The sequence below is a fragment of the Falco rusticolus genome, chromosome 9, assembly GCF_015220075.1.
Source record: "Falco rusticolus isolate bFalRus1 chromosome 9, bFalRus1.pri, whole genome shotgun sequence".
Lineage (NCBI taxonomy): Eukaryota > Metazoa > Chordata > Aves > Falconiformes > Falconidae > Falco > Falco rusticolus.
In genome coordinates this window covers 38,875,137-38,898,934 of record NC_051195.1, presented here as the reverse complement: position 1 = coordinate 38,898,934, position 23,798 = coordinate 38,875,137, and the positions used below count along the sequence as shown (strand labels likewise).

General features: G+C 43.4%; 1 protein-coding gene across 1 annotated transcript in view; it reads right to left on the bottom strand.

Moving 5' to 3' along the window:
* The window catches only part of NDST2 (N-deacetylase and N-sulfotransferase 2), a 136,900-nt gene that overhangs the window by 63,435 nt on the left and 49,667 nt on the right, over positions 1-23,798 (bottom strand). The window contains exon 2 of the mRNA XM_037400560.1: positions 20,653-20,726. The gene's annotated coding sequence lies outside the window, so the exon portion shown is untranslated. The remainder of the gene's footprint in view (positions 1-20,652; positions 20,727-23,798) is intronic.

Sequence of the window (23,798 nt, the reverse complement as noted above, 5' to 3'; positions counted from 1 at the left end):
GAGGAAGAGGATGTTATCAATGACCTCCGCCTGTGCTTACTAGTTGGCTGAAACCGTACTCACAAGTGAGACAACTCTGCCTTGAGCTGTAACTTTAGATCTTTCTAAAAACGTCATCAACAGGATGAAAAACACATTACTTCAAACCATGGTAAGACACCAAATTCCTAGGGAGAACTCTCTACCTTTTGCTGTCTGCCAGAGCAACATCCAAGATGACACTGAGCATTTGAGGTTCTTGGCGAGCATCTGTCAAGTGGAGAATCTGGATGAGGATTGCTTTGGGAGGATGGCCAGCCTGGTAAACAGCAGCAAGCAAACAGGAAAGGCTACTTGTTGGAGGCAAAAATGCACAAGGCTTCCAGAAACTAAACACAACATACGTAATTAAAGCAAGTTATTGCAGTTATGCGGCTTCACTCATTTGGAAATGCATTTTCCCCTTTTTAGTGTCGGACTGATGTGCTTATTCATGCAAACTGAAAGGAAACATGTAAACATTTTTAAAAATGCAAGGAGAAAAGTGTGAGAATGGAACATTAGATATGGCATTATCTTGCAAATCCCTCCAGATTCCTCTCTGGTCACCGTGTGGGCAGCACATTCCCAGGACAGAGCACGGGGTGGGTGGGAGAAAAGAGACTGTAAAGCTATTCATGCCCTGCATTTTGTCTTTTCCCGCGGAGGTTCATTAGTGACCTAGCGGAGCGCTGGGGAGGAGGGAGGGCTCCCTGCGGCAGGAAGCTCACGCACTAGGAGCCCCCGATGCCCGACGTGCCGGGGGCGGCCGTGCCAAGGCAGCGTGGCTCTCTCCCTGACTCCCTGCCCACACAGGGCCTTTTAATTGCTCTGCTCGGGCTGCTAGGCCGGCTTTGCAATCTCTCATTTGGATGTACCATAGGCAATCATTCAGGAGGAAAGTTAATCCATCACAATGAAGTTCTTATAAACCGGGCAGCCCTATCCCCAGCCCCCGCATACATAAAAATACAAGTTACATCATCTTCATCACCAAGACTTCCCCTGACCACACCGAAGCTCAGAGACGTATGCAACAACTCCCCAAGACAGATGAACTGAAGAGGACAGTGGACAACCCGCACTCGCGGCTATGCTGACAAACGAGGCCAGGGGCACCCAAGGATGGCAAAATAAAGCCTCCACATATTGCATCACACCCCCAGCCGCTGCGCGCACGGGAACCATCCTTGCATTTCCCTGCCAAGGCAAGCGTCAGGAAATTCCCCATCACACAGCACATTAATTTTGACAACTGCAGATGCTGTCAGAAATAGAAAGGCAGACCCCCAGCTTGCTCGGAGAGGACTCTGCCCAGGGTTTTTGTCTCGGCCTTCCCCTGCCAGCACAACCCCCTCTTTCCCATTCACCAGCACCTCTGCAGCACAGGGCAGCCCTATAACCAAGGCAATGCGAGAAAGCAAGGCCTGTCTGGAGCTCAGAAGTCAGGGATAGCTTTTGAAGCTGTGGTATGAAAATAAAGTGCAATTGCTGACAAGTGGATGACAAGCCCCCAGTATATAGCAGACAGGTACTGGTGCAGGCTGGCTGTGGACAGAACTGCACTCATTAGTGCCCACAGGGCAAGAAGTAAAGGAAAAGGGTGGGAGGAAACACAGCTGGAGAATTTGGATAACTGGTTTATCTGTGTAGCCCATCATTACTGCAGATATCCCTCCCAGCAGAGGGATGTGGAGATGACAGCGCTGTGATACAGCCCTGGCCCTTCCAAAACATTCTCTCCGCGAGAGGCATGGCGATGCATTCGCACACGTAGCCTGTGGAAGTGGTAAAAGAGAGCGCCTGGGGTCTTCTGAGTTCAGGGGTAATTTCTGTCCCAATTTCAGACCAGTAACATCTGGGGCTCAAGGGGCTGATGTAGGATGAAGAATGGAATAAAAGAGAGCAAAAATTACTCTGCCATGCAAGAAGAGAATGGCATAACAAGTAGAACTGAAACAAAACAGAATGACAGAAGTTGCTGGGCTGTGATCACAGTGGGCTATAAACCAGGCTACACCGCATCAATCAGGTAGGAAAAGATTTGTCATATGCAGAGGATTACATAGAGCCAAATAAAAACATTCTCTCTCTAATAAGAGAAAAATGTAACCCAATTTGTATGGAAACAACTTTCATATACAAATCATGGTATAAAACGCAGAACACAAATTCAGGAAAAATGGCACGTAACACTGGCGTAAAGCAAGCTGTCAATAAAATCTGGTAAAATTGTAACACTGGTGAATAGAAAATATAACTGTTTGAACTAATCAAATGTAGCAGTAGGAAAAGATTTTAAAGATTTGACATACTCCAAAGAAGCAGAAATGGTGGCGCAGTGGGTTTTTGATTAATAAACCTGACTTCTGTAGCTTGCAAATGAGTTGAAATGAAGGCTATTTTTTTCTGTGCTACATTCACGGAGCATCCAAAACAGCTGGCACCTGACCTGTGATGGGGACTCTGTGCACTTTAGCAATACAAACAAACTGTAATCCAAACAATAATTCCATACGTATGTATTCCCCTCAGAAGAATTGCATTAAGAAGAAGAAACATGATGATACCTTCTATTTAAGCAAAGTACTAAACAGTCAAAATTATAACTGCTCATACTTTTATTTGCACGGGGTCATAAATAAATTACTGACTCAAAAAAGGGGGAAAAACTAGACACCTTCATGAAGGCACGCTGTGTGCTCAGCAAGTAGTGACAGTAAAAAAATGCAGTAAAAATGCAATTTCAGTTACGTTGAGATGTATTAGGAATTAAAAGATCAGCAGAACAAGAATTAACATGTGCTTTCCACTGTGAAACACTGTTCAGTTCTCACCACTTTATCCTAAAACAACAGAAAACCATTGAAGTAATGGATTGAAATTGCTAATTGAAAAAAAAAACCCATAAAGAAATACATCTAAAGTCTGTTGGTTTTCTTCTCTCTCTTTTCTCCCCCCCCCCCCCCCCCCTTTTTTTTTTTTAAATCCAACAGGATGTTTTAAGAGGTACATGAAAAATCCAAAACAGTCAAGAGGAGAGACTGGACAGATTAAGAACTATAAATTTGGTTTCCTAATTGAAAACCAAAGGAATACATAATGAAACCCAGGGGCAAAAATCTAGGTAATATGAGATTATATAGTTTCACACCATACACAATTACCCAGTAGTGCTTCCTACAGCATTAACACTAATGTTAAGAGAATTATGGAACATTAATATTTGTAATAAGCATATTTGAATTAATAACAATAGATATCAATCACAAAGCACAGAAATGTTCCTGTTTCAAGGCAAAACAGAACAGTAAACATCTAGGAAAAGTGTAAGACAACAATCTTCTACAGAACTTTTTTCTCAAACAGAGCTACTGTTGATACGGGGAGGATTTTGAATCTTGATGGACAGATGTTCTGATCCACTACGGGCAATGGAGAAGACATACCAGGAGCAGTATCTTCTGCAGGAAAAACATGTTGTAAATTATATCACTGTAGCTACAGTGATAAAAAGTCTTATGAAGCGTGCCACGTAAATGCAGAACAAAGAAGAGCTTATAGTTTAAGAAGAGAGACAACAGAAAGATGTATAGGCAAAACTGCAACAGAAGATAAGACAACAGTAATCCACAATACTGGTCTAACTTTTTAAAAAATCAAGTTATTTGTAGGCATTTTGAACATTTCTAGAGACCTTCTTAAATACCAAAGGCGGAACAGGAGGATGATACTTTGACTATTTATGAAGTACAGAATGGAAGCTGTTGCCGTTGACCTGAGATAAAGAAGCTATATACTGCTGCAAAAAGGAAGATGCATTATTAATTTGTTGACATATAAGCAGATCCCTTCACTTTAGGATCCCTTTCATTCCATGAAGCTGTACCAGTGACAGAGATAGTGACCACCACCACCAGTGTCACCGGCACCTCTCATTGTTCGGTCCTGCAGCAAGTATGGGGAGACAGAAAAGGGAATTTTTGCTATGTGCCATGTGTTGTTTACCACTGCGGCGAGTGGCTGGTGTCAGGCAGGCACAGCTTTAAAAAAAACAAACATAAAACTCCCTAAAGTACCACCAGCAAGAAAAGAAACACTCTAACCCTGTGCTCTCATGTTTTCACCTTTACAACTGTTTCAGCTTCAAAAGAAGCCCATGATCTTGCAGCTTGGTTGTTCCACCTCTCCTGGCTACTTTCTCACCTAAGTGACTCAGCTAGTACAATGTCTTGTGGTCTCAGGGTACATCAAGGGCTGGCTGCTCTGATAGAGAGCAAGCAGCCCAGAGCACTTATGGGGGGTGCTCCCACCATATCTGAACAAGGTGGGCAGAGCTCAGTGCTAGCGACAAGGTCCACTGACAGTCCCAACCAACCAGAGTGATGAAATGCATCCAATGGCCACCCGAAGGGCCAGTCAGGAGGAAAAGGAGATGGAGCCAGGGACAAGACACGACAGAAGACACACCATCTACAACAGAGGTGCACTGTCTATCCAGGAGACAAGGCTGGAGGCAGAAGAGGAGACAGGCACACCTACCGCACCACTCTGGCCAGCACTGAGCTTGAGGCAGTCCCTGGACCCCTGGAGAAACAGCACACAGGTGGGAATGAAGCCTCTCGGGACACTGGTGCCCTCAGGGCTGATTGCTTAGCTGCTTTCTGTAACTCTGAGTGCAGGGAAGAAGGGCTGCACACCTCTGAAGGGACGGACAGATGATGTGCCAAAGATGTGGTATCAAGGGAGGTTTATAGTCACACATTCTACTGTCCCCACGGGAACATAGAAAAAATTGCAGATCTCTGAAAGCATTTTTCCCCATAGGAATAAACACACAATTACAGATATTTGAGAGCAGTTTTTCTACTAATTATATAAACATATTCCTGTCAAAAAGTGGGGAAAACTTTTTTCCCACTTCAGCTGCACTGGAGTGCTCTCCTGTAATCACTTTTTCAGCCCATACTGGCCTCCCTATACCAGTGCAATCTCCACTCAACTGTATCTTTAAAGCTTTGAAGCAGTGTTGTGCCTCCGGCAATCACCATCCCAAGTGTTCCATACACTCCTGACAAAACAGGGGATACAACTGCATGCCCTTCTTCAAGGGTCTGCTATTGCCTCTCACACCCTCTCCAAAGCCAGGCCAGGGACAGGGAGCCTCACCTGCTAGAGATGGCAGTCTGGAAGTCAGAAGGAAGAATAGTGAGGAGGTGCGACATGAGCAGGGAATAGCAAACCTAAACAGATGATAAAAATCTTCTGGACCAATGCCTTCCACATCAGCAGCGCTGGGCTTGCCTGCACTGATACTCCTCTTTAAAATCTCCTCTGTTTCGCTGCTGCCAGTGCCTGCAGGGGTTGCAGCGTGAAGTGCTGCTCTGTACCAGTTTCCCAGGTACAGCCATTACGGCCGTAGAGTGATTCCAGTGGGAGACAGCCATTTCCCTCTTGCCTGGCATTCCCTTGCTTTAAAATGCTTGACAAACATGGTTCAAAATTTAAGACCGTAAATACAAGCTTCTCTGCATGTTGGAGGAAAAAATCCAGGCCCAAGAATTTTATTTCACACGTTCAACTAGGCCATGAAGAAAAGTACTACGGAAAAATAACAACCTTCTGCAATTTGTTGGGTTTTGCCACATAAAACTGCCATAATTATTAAATTCTCAATTAAAAACCATACTCCTAAGCTGTGGGGTTTTTTGTCAAATAGCTTAAAAACATAAAGGTACACAAAGTTGTTATCAACGTTCAGCCAACAGTTACAACACACTGACCTCTACCTTAACTCAACACGGCTCTAACTTCAAAGCCTGCTTGAAACTATTTAAACACCCACCTTATTAAGCATAGCAGGCACGCTGAGGGCTCAGACGGAGCCAGCAGGCTTTATGCGAAAGCCAGTCTCTCCAGTGCCTCCCCCTGATTTCCCAGGCTAAGCTTACCTGTTCTCCAGAGCAGGACTTTCCTGTCACACTTCCGCAGAGAGAAGCGGAGTTTCCCTGCTCTCTCATCCTTGGACTACTGCTTTTTATTGCCCCATCCCTTCCCCAGTGGTGGGCTGACCCTGGGCGAATAGCAGGTGCCCACCCAAGCTGCTCCATCACTCCCCTCCTCAGCTGGGCAGGGGAGCGAAAATGAATGAAAAGCTCATGGGTCGAGATAAGGACAGGGAGAGATCACTCACCAATTACCGTCACAGGCAAAACAGACTTGGGGAAAAAAAATAATTTAATTCATTACCAATCAAATCAGAGTGGGATTATAAGAAATAAAACCAAATCTTAAAAATACCTCCCCCACACCCCTCCCTTCTTCCAAGGCTTAACTTCACTCCCGATGTCTCTGCCTCCTCCCTGAGCGGCAGAGGGACACACGGAACAGGGGCTGTGGCCAGTCCATCACACGCCGCCCCCACCGCTCCTTCCCCCACAGGGACGGGGCTCCTCACACACTGCCCTGCTCCAGTGTGGGGTCCTTCCCACGGGAGACAGTCCTCCACAAACTACTCCGATAGACTCCCCCCCCCACGGGCTGCAGTTCTCTATTAACTGCTTCAGTGTGGGTCTTCCATGGGGTCAAGCCCGGTCAGCAAACCTGCCCCAGCCTGGGCTCCTCTCCATGGGGCCACAGGTCCTGCCAGGCGCTGCTCCAGCGTGGGCTGCTCACAGGGTCACAGCCTCCTTCACCATGCTCTGGCATGGGGTCCTCCCCAGGCTGCAGGTGGGTGTCTGCTCCACCACTAATCTCCACAGGCCAAGGGGGACAGCCTGCCTCACCATGGTCTTCCCCACAGGCTGCAGGGAAATCTCTGCTCCAGCACCTGGAGCACCTTCTGCCTGCTTCTGCACAGACCTGGGTGTCTGCAGAGCTGTTTCACATATTTTCTCTCCTCTCTCCTTCTGCAAGTGCTGTCATGCACCATTTTTTCCCCCTTCTTAAAGAATATGTTACCCCAGAGGTGTTAGCACCATCACCGTTTACCTTGGCCAGCAGCAGGTCAGACTTGGAGCCGGCTGGCATTGGCTCCATCAGACACAGGGAAAGCTGTTGACAGCTTCTCACAGAAGCCACCCCTGTAGCCCCCCATTACCAAAACCTGGTCACACGAACCCAACACATCCCCTTTTTAGTAAGTGCAATGGAGGCAAAGCACGTAGCTTCTTTCTTTCACGTCACAGGCTTGCACCCTTACCCCCACAGCTCTGCAGGCACCTCCACAACTGCTGAGGGGGGGGACCAAAGGCTGGGCTGAAATCCAGGCGTGGCTCTCCTGCTGTATTCCCGGCGGAGGTGAACGGAGACCTGTGCTACCAGGGACTGAGCTGGGGGGGCTCAGGGGGTGCATGCCTGACGGCGCCTGCTCCTGCCATTAGAGGCTGTAACACTACGGAGAGGTTTTTAAATAAGCAGCGCACAAGGAATCTAAACCTGCAGAGGGACAAAACAATAAAGGAGCTTTTGCAATCAGTCACAAAATTAATGATGAACAGAGCTACTGTAAAAGGCTCCATCTCGTAAGACGACAGGCAAGTAGTGGAAAAGCCTGGACTGCTAAAACCCTTCAACAAAGACTTTCTGGAACTTCCGGCATCTTTTTCACTGCATTTGTTACTGATCGTACATCTTGATTGACACTGAAGCAAAAACACCACATCAAGAAAATTATCTGCCATCAGCAACGGTTACAAGGAAATGCTGTAGTTGAACCAATGTCAAAAAGAGTTTAACTGCTTAACTATCAAATGCTTAACATATTTTAAAAGTAAGGCAAAACTTTCGACACAATTTCTCAATCATCACATAAAGGCTGCCATTAGTAACATTTGGATCTCAAGAGCGTTCAGTAGTATGTATTACTGGTATCTGCCAGCAAAAGAATGTTTAGTAGCCTGAAAAATGTCCAAGGGGTAAAATTACAACAGCTCATTTAAGATGCAGCTATGAGACTGCACAATCAAGAGTGCAATCCCACAGCAACAATCTTCCCAAGAATTCAGTTTATTTTTTTTAAACCCTTCTCCTTTCTGTCTCTTACGGGTCCTGGCTGCAGTTATGAACCCTAGACTTATACTAATCACTGTGTTTTCTGCATCATTTTCCTGCTGGTCCTTATTGCTGTGACCAAATGCTTTAAATCTCTCCTGAAAACCAGAGTATGGATAGGTACACTGTTCACTGAGACCCTTTACTCCAGTCTGCTGGACTCCAAGGCACAGTCTTTTAATCAAATTATTCTTAGGGCTTATGTCAAGTGGGAAATGCATCAAATTCTTGGCTCTGACAAACACAAAATAACTCCCCTCCAATGTAGAAGATATACTTTCCAGAGTAATGTTTTCAGAACTGTCTTGCCTAAAACCCATAGACTTTGCACTACTAAGTCATAATTTGCTTTAAAAAATATTAGGCTTAAACATGATTTTTTGTAAGTGAGAAAGAAAAAGGAGGACTCTGGATATAAAGAGTCTGCAAGCACATGGGGAAACCTGTGTTCTGTGCTCACAAGTTAACCAGTACTTGGCACAGGAATTGCATTTTTCCACCACGAGCTGTCTTCCCTGCTTCCAATGAAATATATTTTAGTCCAATCTACAAAAGGTATATACTGTAACTCAAAGTTTAAAGATCCTTAAGCTTAAGCACCAGCAAAGGACTCCTATTTACAGTCTCCTTCTCCACTCCCTTCTCAAAGCAACTCTTAGCCTCTGAGTGAGGTAATTCTCTGCTATTTTGCAATGATCTGTTTTACATTCTGGATACTTGCTGTGAAACCTCAGAGGATCTGGGGGATAGATGGGGAGTAAAAGCTGGATATAAGAGACCACTTCAGCACAAATATCCCAGATCAATTACCAATATAGAGCCACTGCATTAAAAGCCTCCTGTTTCTGAACCCTTCCTAAAAGCCCCCTCAAGACCACAGTCCTATTGGATGTACCAACAGGATAAATTACAAATGGTAGGAGGGAGAGGAAGAAAAGAAGAATCCTAAACATAAGGAACTTACCTACTGAAAGGTAAACATATTCAAATAAACAACCACAAACACAGTAACATCTACAGACTCAAGCTGGAATTTGGGTACAGATTTCTGGTACCTGATCTACAAATCACTGAGAAGTCTTGACCACTACCGTCTGTCTTAACACGCTGAAGCCTTCTACAGCAGAGCTTTCCATAGCATCATTTGAAAGCTGTGAGTTACAGCTCATCTTGCAGCTGTAAGACACAGCTTCTTTCGACACTTGGAAGACATACAGATAAGGCAGGAAGGGACCCCAGAACTTACAGGTTCAAGCAGTCCTCCTCGCTTGGCTGCAGTGCTATCTTAAGCACTTTCTTAGATCAGTTCAGAGTTGAACTCTGTTTTCCCCTCTCTCAGACATGCTTCTATCCCCTCAACAGACTGTCAGAATCGTAACTTTGGCAAGGAACTTACCATGTATCACTACAGGGATAATTTCCTTTTACCTTCTACTATCACACTGGAGTGCAGTGCTCAGCCTCGCTAAAAGCTTGGAGGGCATGAATAATGTAAGATGACTCCACTGAGAGGACCATTAATGCCTCAGAAGCCTTCACTGGATCTCTCACCAGTTCTCACTTGCCCTATCCTTCATTTCCTTTAAATGTTACAGTACCAGCGCTAAATGAAACTCCAAGCTCTCCCAGCTGGCACCTCCCCACCAGTGATGCAGGGGGGCTGTAGCCTCCTGGTGACACCAGCTCGCTCCTCCACCTTCTCAGCCTGTTGTCAACTGCTCCTTGGCTTCCTTAATCTTTGCCTTCAGCACTAAAATGTTACAACCTTGGTTTAAGTAAAGCCACTTCAACTGCCTTTGAGTTATAGAAAGACCTAACAAATGCAGTAAATAGTGTCCCTATTTGGAAAAAGTACTTTTTCCTTTCAAGGATGGCTGAAATCCAACTGAACTATTCATCTTGTAACATAACATGGACATCAACCTTACTAGAATGCCCATGTCACGTTAAGCTTGGGAAAATTTGGCAATAAAATGAGTTGTGGTTACAAGAAAATCCAGCCAGGTGCATGCACAGAGGGAAATGGTGAGCCTGAACATTACCTGATGAGCCACAAACTTGATACATCACACATCTACGAAATTACACACAGTTCTTAATTTAATAATTCCAAATCAAATCAGGAAAACACAACCAGAATTACAGGAAATACTGAGATCTTGGGCAAATTGCCGTCAGTGTCTGCTCTCAGTTATGCTATCTGTAAAATACAATCGATAAATGTAACCATTAAGTAAATGTAAAACATGATTAGTCCAATTCTTAAACAGAAAAAAAATTAGGCAGGGACTTGTTTGGTATCATGTGTCAGGTATCTGCTTTGTGCTACATTTCAACTATAACACAATTTCTGAATGCTGGAGAGGCTGGAAAATGGGCGCTGGAAAAGCACATTACAGGCAAACAATCTGAACGCAGAAAATCCTTAGGTTTGCATACACACAATTAGGATTTGTATCAGCTTTCCCTGCATGCTCCAACTGAAGTAACAAAATACATAAAAACAAATTGCGAGGACTTAGGGAGGAACATCTTACCCATAGCTATGAACCTAACACTGCATACAGAATAAAACGTCCTTGGCACTTCAGTTTTCAGTTAGTTTGGCAAAGCCCACGCAACAGGAGTTTGAAGCGATGCTGCGTGCAGGCACCAAAGAATAAACCAAGGGAAAGATGGGGAATCACAAATATTTCCTGTGGTGATAAAACAGTACTAAAAAAAAAAATAAGAGAGGAGAAGCTTGAAGAGCAAAGGATTACTTAAAACTCATCTGAATCTGTGGTTTGAAATATTTACTATCTACAGAGGCATCTTGTTCCAGCCTTCAGAGGGTTAACCCAATCCTTCTTCTGCAAGCTATATAGACTGAGTTCTGTGTTAGAAACCACTAGACACCTATTTTGTATACAATTTTTAGTGTTTAGTGCAAGACATCTGTTGAAGTTACAAAATGGCCTGTAGCTCTTTAAAATGTATAAATTTGCTTTGGTCATTATATTACCCGATGTTTTCCCAGTACCATACAGGATTGCGTCAAGTGCTTTGAAATGAAAGATGCTGTGCAAATGCAAAACATTCCTGCAATACACTCAATTTCGACATGCTATAGTAGGATGGCTTCTTTATTGAGACATCTGCTAGGAAACTGATTTGGCCACATCACAGTGAGTGATAATGAGTGCTGTTTAATCAAGATAGTATTAACCATAAATTTTAACTTGTGTCAAGTAGCTTAACGGTAAACTACTGAACGCTAAACAGACGTGGAATTTACACAGGTCTTTCAATAAACAAGTTCTAGAGTGAACTAAAATATACAGCCACAAATAGTTGAAGTCAAGCAATGCAAGACTTGAAATCACAAACTTCATTTTCGATTTTAAAAAAGTTCACTACTGGAATGCTCTTCATCTTTGAACTAAATACAAGATCTTTAACAGGAAAAGTACACCCAGATGTGCTTATTAGAAGATAATAAAAGGTATTTTAATTAGTTTTGGGGGTTTGTACATATATGAAATTTCTGACTTAGATGCTTGATCCTTATCAGCTTTTTACATTTTAAATAGCTAAGCATCAGTGAAATTTTGGCCTCAGCACTGTAAAGATGGCTCTGAATAACATGCCTTTCCATTGTAACCCCAGATTATGTGGTTTCATCCATTAGCCTTTGATTTTGACAGTCAACACGCCCACTTACTATTTGTCAAGAGAAAAATACAACATTTCTGGCACCTTGACTCAAAACTATTAGGAACTACAATACTGATGGTGAAGAGCCACCACGCTCTTGACAGCAAGCAGAAGCCTTTATTGCAAAAGCATAACATAGTGACACATATTTCCTTAGATACTCACTCTTAAAGGAAGGTTCCCGCATCTAGTATTAAATAATGTAACTGACTTGTGTGAATTTTAAATTAAATGCAATTTTAAATTATTCTACAACATACCCTGTTAGTGAGTGTGTTAACAGCAGAACAGTACTTACTACAATGTTCCCTAGAACATGCAGTTCCTAAGAAAAGGAAGTAAAGGATGGACACGCACACACACAAAATCACAGGGAGCAGCTTGGTACTGCAAATTATATGTTTTGCAGGAAAAGATGACCCTTTAGTTCTTAGGACCAGGATAGTGGGGAACAGACAAAATAAAACAGTTGAAAAAATGAAGCAATTGTATTTAGGCTTGCATTAGGCACCCACATATGAAGAGACTCTTCACTACAGACGAAAAAAGCCAACCCTAGCAAGATACCCATACCAAATCATATGCTTCTGTTCTCACCCATCTTTAAATAATAATGAGAAGGGGCTGATCTATGGAAGTATTTCAAAAATTGAAAGCTTCTTAGGCCTCCATGCAGCAGCAGATGTTGTACAGACACGCGTACTTCAGTTCACAGGGAAGCGTCTTGCTGCCTACAGGAGGTACCGTGCCCAAGAGGTGCCTTAACATTTACTTCCTATTCCATTGGAGCAATCAAACCTGCCGTGTCCCTTCCCCACAAAGCCAGGATGAATGCTGTGACAGAAGAACACGTTTCTTAATGTGACAGGCACACAAAAGGTGTCTGCGAGCAGGTGGACAGAAGAACGTACACCTGGTTTTGTACTGCACGAGAACACGTGCACAAAGTGGACGTGGGTCCTAAATGATACAAAAGCATGTGTGAAGGGCTAAAATGATCGTTGTTAATGTCCTTGTCCCAGGCATTTCATTTGTGGAGCTTAGAAAGAGACGTGACTTTCAACACAATCATTTTATTTAACACTAAATCCCCACCATTAAGCAGGACTCGTTCCTTCCACTGTCATTTCATAATCACACCGGCTCTGCCGAGAGTCACACACTCCCCATCCTACTCCTACTCTTGACCTGCGCAAGCTGAAATCTCAGTGAGGACAAGGTGGCCAAGGTTTTCCACAGGTCTAATTCTCAAAGCAACAGCCACCTGGGGGGGGGGTGGTGCGTGGGGAAGAAAGAAACTGTGCTGTTGCTGTGGAAACAGAGCACAAAAATACTCCTTTTAGATCAAGTACCTCTTGGAGGATCAAGCACGCCGCCGGCCAGTGAGTGGAACTTGCCCTGGCAGGCAGGCAGGGTTCAGGATGCCAACACAGCTCAGATGTCTTCACCATCACTCAGACTTCAGATCTGGAACAGCTTTTCCAAAGTGAGTCCCTCACCACACTTGGAGAGGAAAGGTATCTTGTTTGTGAAAACAATGACCATCGCATGAAGGCCCTGACCTGGGAAGAGGGTAATTTGCACAGCTTGGTTTTTTTGTATCTTTGATAGATGTATCAAAGCCACATCCTGGGTCCTGTATTAACAAAGGACCCCAGACATGCCTGTGCCTGCCCCAAGTTTACAGGCTGAACTCAAAAGCAATGCTGCTTTATGGTAAAGAAGAAAATTAATCTACATCCTAGTAGAGTTCTTCTAGTCCTTGTTCCCTAAGATATGAAAGGGAATAAAAATAATGTGAAAATATAATTAAAGACTACATGATAATTGGCACACAAAAATGTCTGACTTAAGATCACCTGGGCAAACCTGAGATCAGACTAATTTTTGAGTGACTTGACTTTACAATCATTCTTGAGAACAAACCTGTCATAGTTTTGCTCCTCTCTCCATTCCATTTGAGATCCCTTAACTGTGTAAGCTGTTCACACCACACATACGGTATGAGACTGCAAGCGTCTAATACAAACCACTCCGCGAGAACACTGTCGTTAAAACCAGCATTAATGAGAACACCACATACACGAAAGCCAGCCCCAGGTTTTCAGGAAAAAAGGAATTGCCAAGCGCCAGCTTTAGAACTCCTCATACTGTCAACTATCAGGTGAAACCTGCAACCAGAGCTATTTGATACTCTAAACCACTGATTTTGCTAGGACATTTTAAACATCAGAGATGGCAGAGGGTTCCAACAGGTTAGAAATTTGTTTAGTTTATTGATGCTACAATGCCAGCAGACATTAATTTCCCCAACTCTGAATCGTCCACACTTCCTTCACATCCCCGCAACACATCTCATATTAAAAGCAACGAGACACTGGCAAGCTAGAAGAATGATTTATTTTACAAGGGTGTTGTGAAGCTTAATTCATGTTTGTAAAGCCCTTTGTATTGTGCCTTTCATCTGCTGTGGGAACCTCACAGTATTATCAATAAGGTCTTTTCTACAGTAGAAAAGCTTTGCTAAAATAGCTATACTAGCAAATCTGCCTAGGCGAGATGCGGTTTACACAGGCAAAAAAGTTACTTTGCCAGAACAGCTAATACCACTTCCCTGAAAAAAACAAGCTGTCCTGGCAGAAGGACATTTTTGGAGGCATCTAACTGAAGCTAGCATAGAATATTGCATAGCAGTTAAGGGTGACTGCCACAGAATCTGAATGAAATACAGTTATGCCGGCAAAACCTTGCAGGGTACCTCTGAACAAGATTACTTTGGAGACTGCAGATGAAGGATGTGTATTTACTACTTTCACAATCCCAAGCCTCTGCATTCATTTATTCACGTGAATGAGCCAGAAGCAACAGAGCCCTTTGTAAAGAGATCTCTTCAGCAGCAAATGCATTTGACTTTACTGTTTTATACAAAAATTGTTGGGTGGTTTTTTTGGTTTCCTTTAAGAAGCAAGAAACCAAAGGAATAAAGGCAATTAAGGTAAAGCCTTGGTCAGATAATATTCTGCCAAGTAGAAAAGAACAGAATATTAACAGCACTAGAATTACTGCCAAGAAACTACTTATACAGCTGCAAAGACCACAGGCTGTGGTACAAGAAAACAGTTCACACAACAGTTATTAACTGTGCTAGTACTATTATTTTCTATTCAAGACTCTAGTTTTCTCACTCAAGTTTAAAACAACATCGAATAACCAATTGTTTCTTGTGTCCTAACAAAGGTGGAGAGGTGCCATCATGCCAGGTTCCCAAACGACTTGCCATTTTTTCCTAGTCCTGTTCAGCCTTACTCTGAGCTGTTCAGGCTGGTGGCCTGCAGCTGCCAGCTGCAGTGCATTTATGTTTTGCCTTTCAACATTTCCGCATCTTGCTAGAAGTCTGCAGCAAATCTTATCACCTAAGGGCTTGTTTACACAAGGAAAGGAAACTCATCTGTTTCACACCTCCAAAAGGCTTTTCTCCAGTGGATACCTGTATTTATTTTAGAAGGGTGTCTCTCCATATCCATCTGCAATGGCACACAACTTTCTATCAGCCACAGCACCAAAGCTATGCACTACACCTTAAGACTTTGGCAGAACCGTGTTTCAAATCTGTGGTGGGTTACAAACGTGCTAAACACTTTCCACAGACTGATTCACACTGACATGCTTGAACTTGGAATGGAGTTCAAAATTCAAAGACAGAAATTGCCATAGTTAGGGAAGTAATCTACTTAACAATAAGGAAAATTTGATTTCCATATGAAAGATGGTTTTGTTACCAAAATTTAAGCAGGTGTATTCAGTTGCTTTCCACTGGAAAATAAAGCTAAATCCACTTTAAAGCAAAACTAAACATGAAACTCAATCTTCTCTGCTATTGAGACAAATCAGAAAAAGACTAGCTACTATAAATTCATCAGTAACCTATTATTTACTACATAGCACTGTAAGAATACACAGCCCACATACCAGGACTACCTGATGCGATGTTCTATTGCACCTCAGAATTATTTATGTGTCCTCTGAAATGATAAGCATAATAATAAGCAGTAATTTATAATCACTGCATGTTCTCTCAGTCACCGTTGTACCTGTCTACACAGCATGAAGAACAGTGCTGACCTAAAAAAGAGACTCAACAGTTCTGGACTAGGCTTAAAAAGCACAAAGTTCAAGTAAGAGCCAAAATAATGAAATCTTTTTGCAGATTGGCTAAGCTACAGATCAAAGCTACAGCACCAAAAGGCTGGGCTTTCTTATTTCCAGTTAAAAAAGCATTTTCCTGTCATGAGAGCATTAGAAAAAGCTAGATCATGTTTCCTTTTCCCACTAGCATAGCTTTTGCATGTAAGCAGCTGTTCCTAATCAATGAGAATTAGATATTAAAACCTGATATGACATAAAATTTAATGTCACAGCCTTCTTTCAAAATATAAAGACATTTTCCCCACTAGCTCTGTGCCACAGGCCAGACAGCACTCAATCTGCCATACCTACAGCATAGCAAGCTCGTACCCCTCCATCCTCCATGGCATCCTCTGTTGGTATCACTAGAAGGTTGGCCTGAAGATCAAGGATGGAATATGGCCATTAGACAGTAACTACATTTCTAGCTGGGAAAGTTCATCCTTGCCTTTGGGATACTCAGCAGGAAATTTTAAGGTTAACCATCTTAAAGGCAAAGCTGTCTCACCCCTCTGCTTCTGTCCGTTCCACTCATCTCTTTTAGCTCCTTCCCATCCCTTCTTAGCTCTCATCTCTCTTCAGCCTCTGATCACGTTGACTGATCCCTTCATTTCTTCCCAGGAAGAAATTCACAGGGAATCTGCAGGGTTCAGTGCGTAATCTTTCTGCGTGCCCTGGGTCCTGCCCACACAGAACTGCTCCCTTGCTGAGCACATCCTGGCAGCGAAGTTTAGCGAAGTCATTTGGAGCAAAAGTCTAGTAGCAAATATGTGGAGGCTGAGGCCAGGCTTCCCAGTGGAAGGTCACCTACTCTGAACATCCCCCGTCGCTGACAGAGATATCCCACATTTATCATTCCCAAGTTCAAGTACACTTCAAGGCCAACTTTGTCTCTCAAGCAAAAATGGAAGAAAAGACAGACACTCAGGCTGAGGCTTTTTTCCTCTTAGTTTTCTGGAATTTATAACTGCTCCAAAGTTTCTGCAGGGGTAGAAATGAAATTTAAAGTGCTGAAACGACGATGACTCGGCATGATCAGTTGTTCTGTTCTACACTGAAGCATGAAGCCGCAACCACAAAGGAAATGCGGTGAAATGATGAAGAGCTCACTTCAGCGGAGAGAGCCAGCTGAAGCACCCTGAACGGTATGGGAAGACAGGCTCCATGTTTTCAGCAAGCTCACACAAATAAGCTCAAGCTGTTGCTTTTGACCTTTGATGCCCTACATAATTTGTGTCCTGAACCACTGAGATCAGGAAAAAGTCTAGGACAGGTTAAAGACTTAGCCAGTGAAGAGCATTTACATCTCGATGCTGAACTTCCTAGCTCTAACAGAATGGAGGTTCACCAACATTCAGAGCATGCTAGGGCTTATGTACTCACACTTTGTGGGGATGATGGGAGGAAGGATAAATACAGAAGAACAAAAGGTTTTTTTGATATGTAATTTTTTGCAGCTCTCAAATCACCTTTGTAAACAAAGTTTGAATTAGACCCAACTGCACCTAAAATATTTATTGTAAAGGAACAACACAATTTGGAAAAAAACACGGAGAATTGAAGATATACTAATTTTGCACAAAGGGCTGCAGTACAAGCAATATAAATCCAGATTTTCCTGCATATTAAGTATAATTTTAAAAGTCAACCGTAATTACATGAAATTTTTTGCAGTAAAAAAACCCCAAACAAACAAATAGGACAAGCAGAACTCTGGGAAATCACCCAGCCCACCTAGGAATCCATTTGTGCACACTGTTTCTTTGAATGTAAAACATTGGGCTTCAAATGCAGCTGCACCAATTTCTTCAATCTCCATCATCTAACTATAAAGGCAGCAGAACCAGTCTCTGCTTACACACGAGGTATCTATGACAAACTTATCATTCCTAATTGAGGAAAATACATCACAGACAGCATTTAGAAAACTAGTTGCCTTTTGGCCTCTGAGAAACAGCACTGAAATTCCAATTTGTCCTCTTTTTAACACGTGCATGTATTTTAACGTATGTGTGTATTTTAACATAAACATACTTGGATGCAGTTTTATCACTTCTTTCACAAAGGAAAAGAGCAGTCACTTTTCAGCTGAAAATTGGTCTGAAAAATGTTTCCTTAAGACTGAACGTGCAAGACGCTTTAAATGCAGGTGCTTCCTCCACCAAAACATTAGCACTTTTAACACTGATTCTCCACAAACATTTTATTTATAAACAATTCTTTCATAAGAAGTTTTTTCTTGCAACAGCTGTAAACCAAACAGTTCAAGATCAAAACTGCACGAGGTGTTTCACTTCTCCCCACTTCCCAGAGATGTGTCAGAGCCAGCGCCTCGTACAGAAGAGTACCTCTAAACCAGAAGATGAACCCATAACACGAAAATCTGAATGTGACCTTATAATAGCCAATCCTGAATTAATTTTAGAGTCCTATGATTTGAAAAGGTGAAGAAAAAAAAGAACTAAATCAGTGCTGGGTAAATTTCATGTAATCATCTGAATGGCTCTATTGTCTCTTTCACCGCGCTAAAGTTTGCTTTGCTGTTGTTTTCATCTTTCCTTTTAAAATAGCCTCCTGCAGCTATAAGCTAAAGATCTTCCTGGAGCTTCTACGCGACAGCTGCAGTATCTTAGCCATCTGTTTAATTTATATTTGCTAATGCAGCTCCTGCTGTTTTCAAGTGACAGCTTTTTTCTCTGTTATTACCCCCACACGGGAAATCATTGCACTTGCCAAAGTTTCTCTGTAGTCTCAGATGTCAAATCAAGTCTGGTGACAAAAGGTGATGAATGAGACTCCTATGCACCGCCCTTTTATTTTGGTAAAATTATGAAAATCTGTAAGGGGACTTTATGTTATTTCTTTAAAGAATGATTATAAACAAAAACGAAAGGAAGGAGTACAGAAACAAAGAGGAAGATAGTAGAGGGAAATCATACCCCTTTCCTCTCAACATTGCGATTCTGTGGGAAGGCTGAGGCTGGAGGATCTCCAAGATACTCTCAGAGGCAGAATATCCATTCCATACCCATTGACTACAGCCATGATTCAACCTCTTCAGTCATCTGTGCCCACCTACCAAGCAGAAGGTTTGACTGACTACTGACTCTCCCTTGCCTGCAACCAACATGCCTCCTAACTTTCCTGGAGCGCTCTGGATCTCAGCAGTATTCACAAGTCAATGAGAAGTGATGGAGCCCCAAGGCCCTCATCGCAATGCCAGTAGTTACAGCCGTGCTGTAAAGCCTCCTGTGGGAAGGTGCAGGGCCTACACTCCCTGTTATTAAGAAATGGTGGATAAAAGCAGAACTTGACTCCTGAAACAGCAGTCAGCCTTATACAGCAAGCACAGATGTTACCGTCCCTGTAACTCCCCTAGAGCATGATAACAAGAAGATTAAAGAGCCTATCCCTGCTGAAAAATGACATCAGGTTTAATATAAAACTTTGAAATTTAATGCAGATACCCTTGTCTTGCTTAAAACCGTATCAGCTGAATCACAGCCAGCTCTGCAACACCCATCCCAGGTGATGCAACCTCCTGTGTTACAGGACCAGAACTCCGTACCTAGCCCCAGCTGCATTAAACACAAAGCTGCATATAAACCAAACCCAGAAGTGTGGCCACTCTTCTACTCTGAATTCCCTCTTTCAAACAACTTTATTAACTGGAGAGGCACATAGAAACACGAAATGGGCACTTCCCAAAGGGCTGGAAGACGCATGTTTTCTGGTGCCAGAGAGAGCCCAGTACAGCAGCTGATACGGAGCTAGCAGGGGTGCATGTTTGAGGGAACACTTGGGAGACAACAAGTCATAATCTCATATTACCACTGTTCCCAGAAGATTCTGATGAGAAATTAAATCTACTGTTCTGACACTCTAGAGTTGGCTAACATCAAAGCGACCCACAGGATGGAACTTGTCAAAGCTCCGTATCTAGTGCGCCATCACCCCACCAAGCTCTGGAAGATAAAGTCACTTGAAGCAAAATGAACATTTCTGCTTTTGAAAGTACAGCAAGCTAGTGCCAAAATTTAACTGGTGTACTCTGTAGAAGGTTACTGCTTCATCTTCATATCCCCATACTTGTATAACTGTGGTACAAAAAGGTCAATCTTTGAAGAACATATTGGGAAAAACAGAAAAGCTAAAAAGAATAACCTTATACTTAATACACCAACAGCTACACCATACATGAGGATGTTACGTCCCTTCCTACCCAGGAGATTCTGTTCAAGAGCCAGACAAGTCAACTCATAATTTTCATCCTGTATCTTAGTCCTTCCATCTATAAATACATGTATATGTTGATGTACTTCATTATAGTATTATTATAAGGTACTATAGGCTAGATATCCAATACAGATTCTAACACTTGTATAACTCAGTGCCAATACCAAGAAAAAAACAGCCCCTCATCTCAAGGAGTGTACAGGCCTGAAAATCTGAAGAGTCACCACTCAGCTTCAGTTGTTTACTTGTACTTTATGACATTTGACAAGTAATGCAATCAAGAAAGCATAAAATATTAAATTATTATAATGCAGATATAGATTAATGTCCCAAGTCACCAAAGATTTGTTTATGAGTTTCATCAACACATTGAACCAAAGACCCACAAAGTATAAATTCTCTCCCAGTGTCTCTGTCTAGCAAGCTACACAGGCCAAAACTACCCTTTACATAATTCCTCCTTACCTCAAGAAGCGTATGTGCAGTCTCAGGAAGGGCTGTGTCGTACCAGACACAGACTGAGTGAAAACACCATGAACCTGGGGAGAGAGAGGAAGTTTTGTGTAAATACGCGTACCTGACAGTGTAAAGGCAGTAGTATTTTCCAAACTGCAAACATTCTCCAGCCAGCGTGTCCGATTCACTTCAGTACCTGAGCCATGGCAGGTTTCAGGTCAGGATATTAAAGCAGTGCTGATTTTAGTGATTCCTTCAATCAGGAACAGGAATAACTGAACTGACTAGAAATTATCCCAAGTTGCAAATAAAATAAAAAAGATTCAAGAACTATAAATAAGGCATACTGGTCTTATCTTTTCCAGCCAGATTGTTTTGTTTTCCTCCTCCTTACTGGGCTAAGAATTACTGAGCGTTACTTAGACTAGCCTCTGGTCACAAGCTCCTGAAGGGAAGAGGAAGCTCGGCCACGTGCCTCTGCTCAGCCTGTTACATGCTCCCGTACCTGGTAAGCAGAAAGGCTAAACCAAGGACATGGGACTCCAGCCGAAAGGAGAAAACTAGTACACAGCAAGGTGCTCTCCTAGGTAAGCAAAGATGTCTTGCACAGCATGACACGATGCTACTTAAGACCCAGCGTAACAAACGTCACGAAAGCAGGTGCAGGAAACAAAAACTGCAACGTAAGACAGCAACAGATTTTACAGCTAACACACTGGGTTAATCGCTTCTCTGCAGACTACCACAGCCCAAAGGCAGAACAATACTTTTCTACCCCTCAGGCGCAAACACAAGTACATATTAGAATCATAGATATATTTTAGTTGGAAAACACCTTTTAAGATCACAGAGTCCAACTGCTTAACAGTGCACCCAGCGCTGCCATGGCCAGCACTAACCCATGTCCCCCAGCACCGCACCGACGGGGGTTTTAACACCCCCAGGGCCGGTGACTGCACCCCCTCCCTGGGCAGCCTGGTCCACGCTCGGCCACCCCTTTCCGTGGGGACATTTTCCCCAATACCCAACCTAAACCTGCCCTGGCGCAGCTTGAGGCCATTCCCTCTTGTCCTGGCCCTTGTTCCCTGGGAGAAGACACCGACCCCCCCTGCCTACAGCCCCGTCATGCAGCTGTAGGGAGGGCAAAGGTCCCCCCTGAGCCCCCTCCTTTCCAGGCTGAACCCCCCCAGCTGCCCCCCATCACACTGGTGCCCCAGCCCCTTCCCCAGCCCCTCTCTGGCTCTGGGCATGCACAGCATGGCTTCCCATAGGAGGTTACATTATGGTAAGCAGTGTGACCGTTTCAAATCTGACAACATAGTAAGTAAGGGGGAAAAACCTGACACTTGTTACTGGAAGAAAATTTGCTGCTTTTTTTTTTTTTTTCTCCTTCTTCGTAAAATACCACTGCTATACAAATTCTTAGTGCATGCAAACCACACAGGCCTACAGGCTTTCCTGGAACCAGAAAACAAAAGAGCAGCTCTGCCTTTCATACTACAGAGATAAAAGATACCTCAAACTGAGTACGTTTGTTTTCGGAAGAAAGCCATTATTCAAGGGTAGACAAATTTAGGAGCAGAGTCAGGTACAGGATTATCTGCCCTCTCAAGCTTTTCCAGAAATGTTCTGAACATTGAGCATTTCAGGAGAAAACATCTGAACTAAACGCTTTATTCTTAGCTCGGTCAGATGCCGCTCGACAGAGCCCTCAACCAAACATGAACAAAGCCAGCCTCCCTCGTCCAGGACAGCGGGGCATGGCAATAGCCAGGTAACAGGAAGACCTGAGCCCAACGACCCTGCTAGATGGAGGCAAAAGCCCCATGTCTGCCACCTGCTTTGCAGCGCTCTGGGTTCCAGGAGGAATCTTAGCTGGGATACAGAGACAGTCCTGTGAGAAACCCCATCGACAAATCCCTCAAAGCAGAAGGGACGTACGATTTGGTACAGTTATCCCTCCTGGAACTGTTGCTATCATCAGCTCCACAGCTCTAAGACTTGCAGAGCCAGAGTTTCAGCCCCTATCTGCAAGTTGTGGACCCCAGCTGGCTCCTGAATGCCAGCCTCCAGCTCCTCCAGCACCAGCTTCCCAGCGTCCCACGTTCAGAAGCACAAAGCAGAGACATCAGCAGTGGTGCTGAACAAGGCTGGGAAAGGCTCAGCAGGTGAATTAGCTCAGGGTCTGAGCCTTGCAAAATCCTGTGCACTGCTTCCAGGTCTGAGCCCAGGATTTCTGTATGGATAACTTGTTACCTGCATAATGTACCCAGGGAAAATAACATATTAGCTGTAAAAATTAAATAAAAGAAAGGCCGATTTAGTGTCTACATAGTAATTCAGAGGTCAAAAATTAACCCATCATGATTACAAAGGCTATTTTCAACATCCTCCATACAGTGTTTGAAATCCTGTCCTCTTAACGTTTAGCTCGTTTGTACTCCACTTCCCAGCATCCTCAGGCATTCCCGAAAAGCCACTTCTGTGAAGAGTATGAAGATGACACTCTCAAGGAAATCAGACTTGTCTCTCTAGGGCGTCCAATATATGCAAGTAATATACTTAGTTAAGCATGGCTGTCCATACATACACCGCACTTCAAAACCAAACCGCTACAGACCATAATACTCACCACCCTGAACCTGAACTCTGAGCTCCAACAGGTCAGAGCCTTCCCCAAAAAGGCTAATGCTAGTTTACTTTAAGCACAGAGGCACATTCCAAAGAATTTAAAAGTTTTCCCTTCCAGAAAACCAAGTTTTGTTGCTCATCTGAACTTTAGGTGCCCAGATTTACAACGGAAAGGCAAGTACAGCTGCTCACTGCTGATAAGGCCTCGTGCTACTGGCATCTGTTTATCTCCACGATCCAGAGTAACAAACCCACGTACTTTAAACAACCGAAGCAACTGTTAAGATAAAATATGGAAATGGAAAGATGGGTCCAGAGACCACCTCCTATATAACCCTTCCCCGTGAATAAAGAAAAAGCACATTTGGGTAAAGATATTAAAAGATCCATACTGTCTCTGAAGATCAAATGCCAAAAGCAAAGAATCTCAAAAACAATTTCCAAGTTACTACATGATGGCAACTCCTGATGACATCTTGTTGGTTCTCACCTGAACACCGGGGCCAGCACGCCTGCCAAGCCAG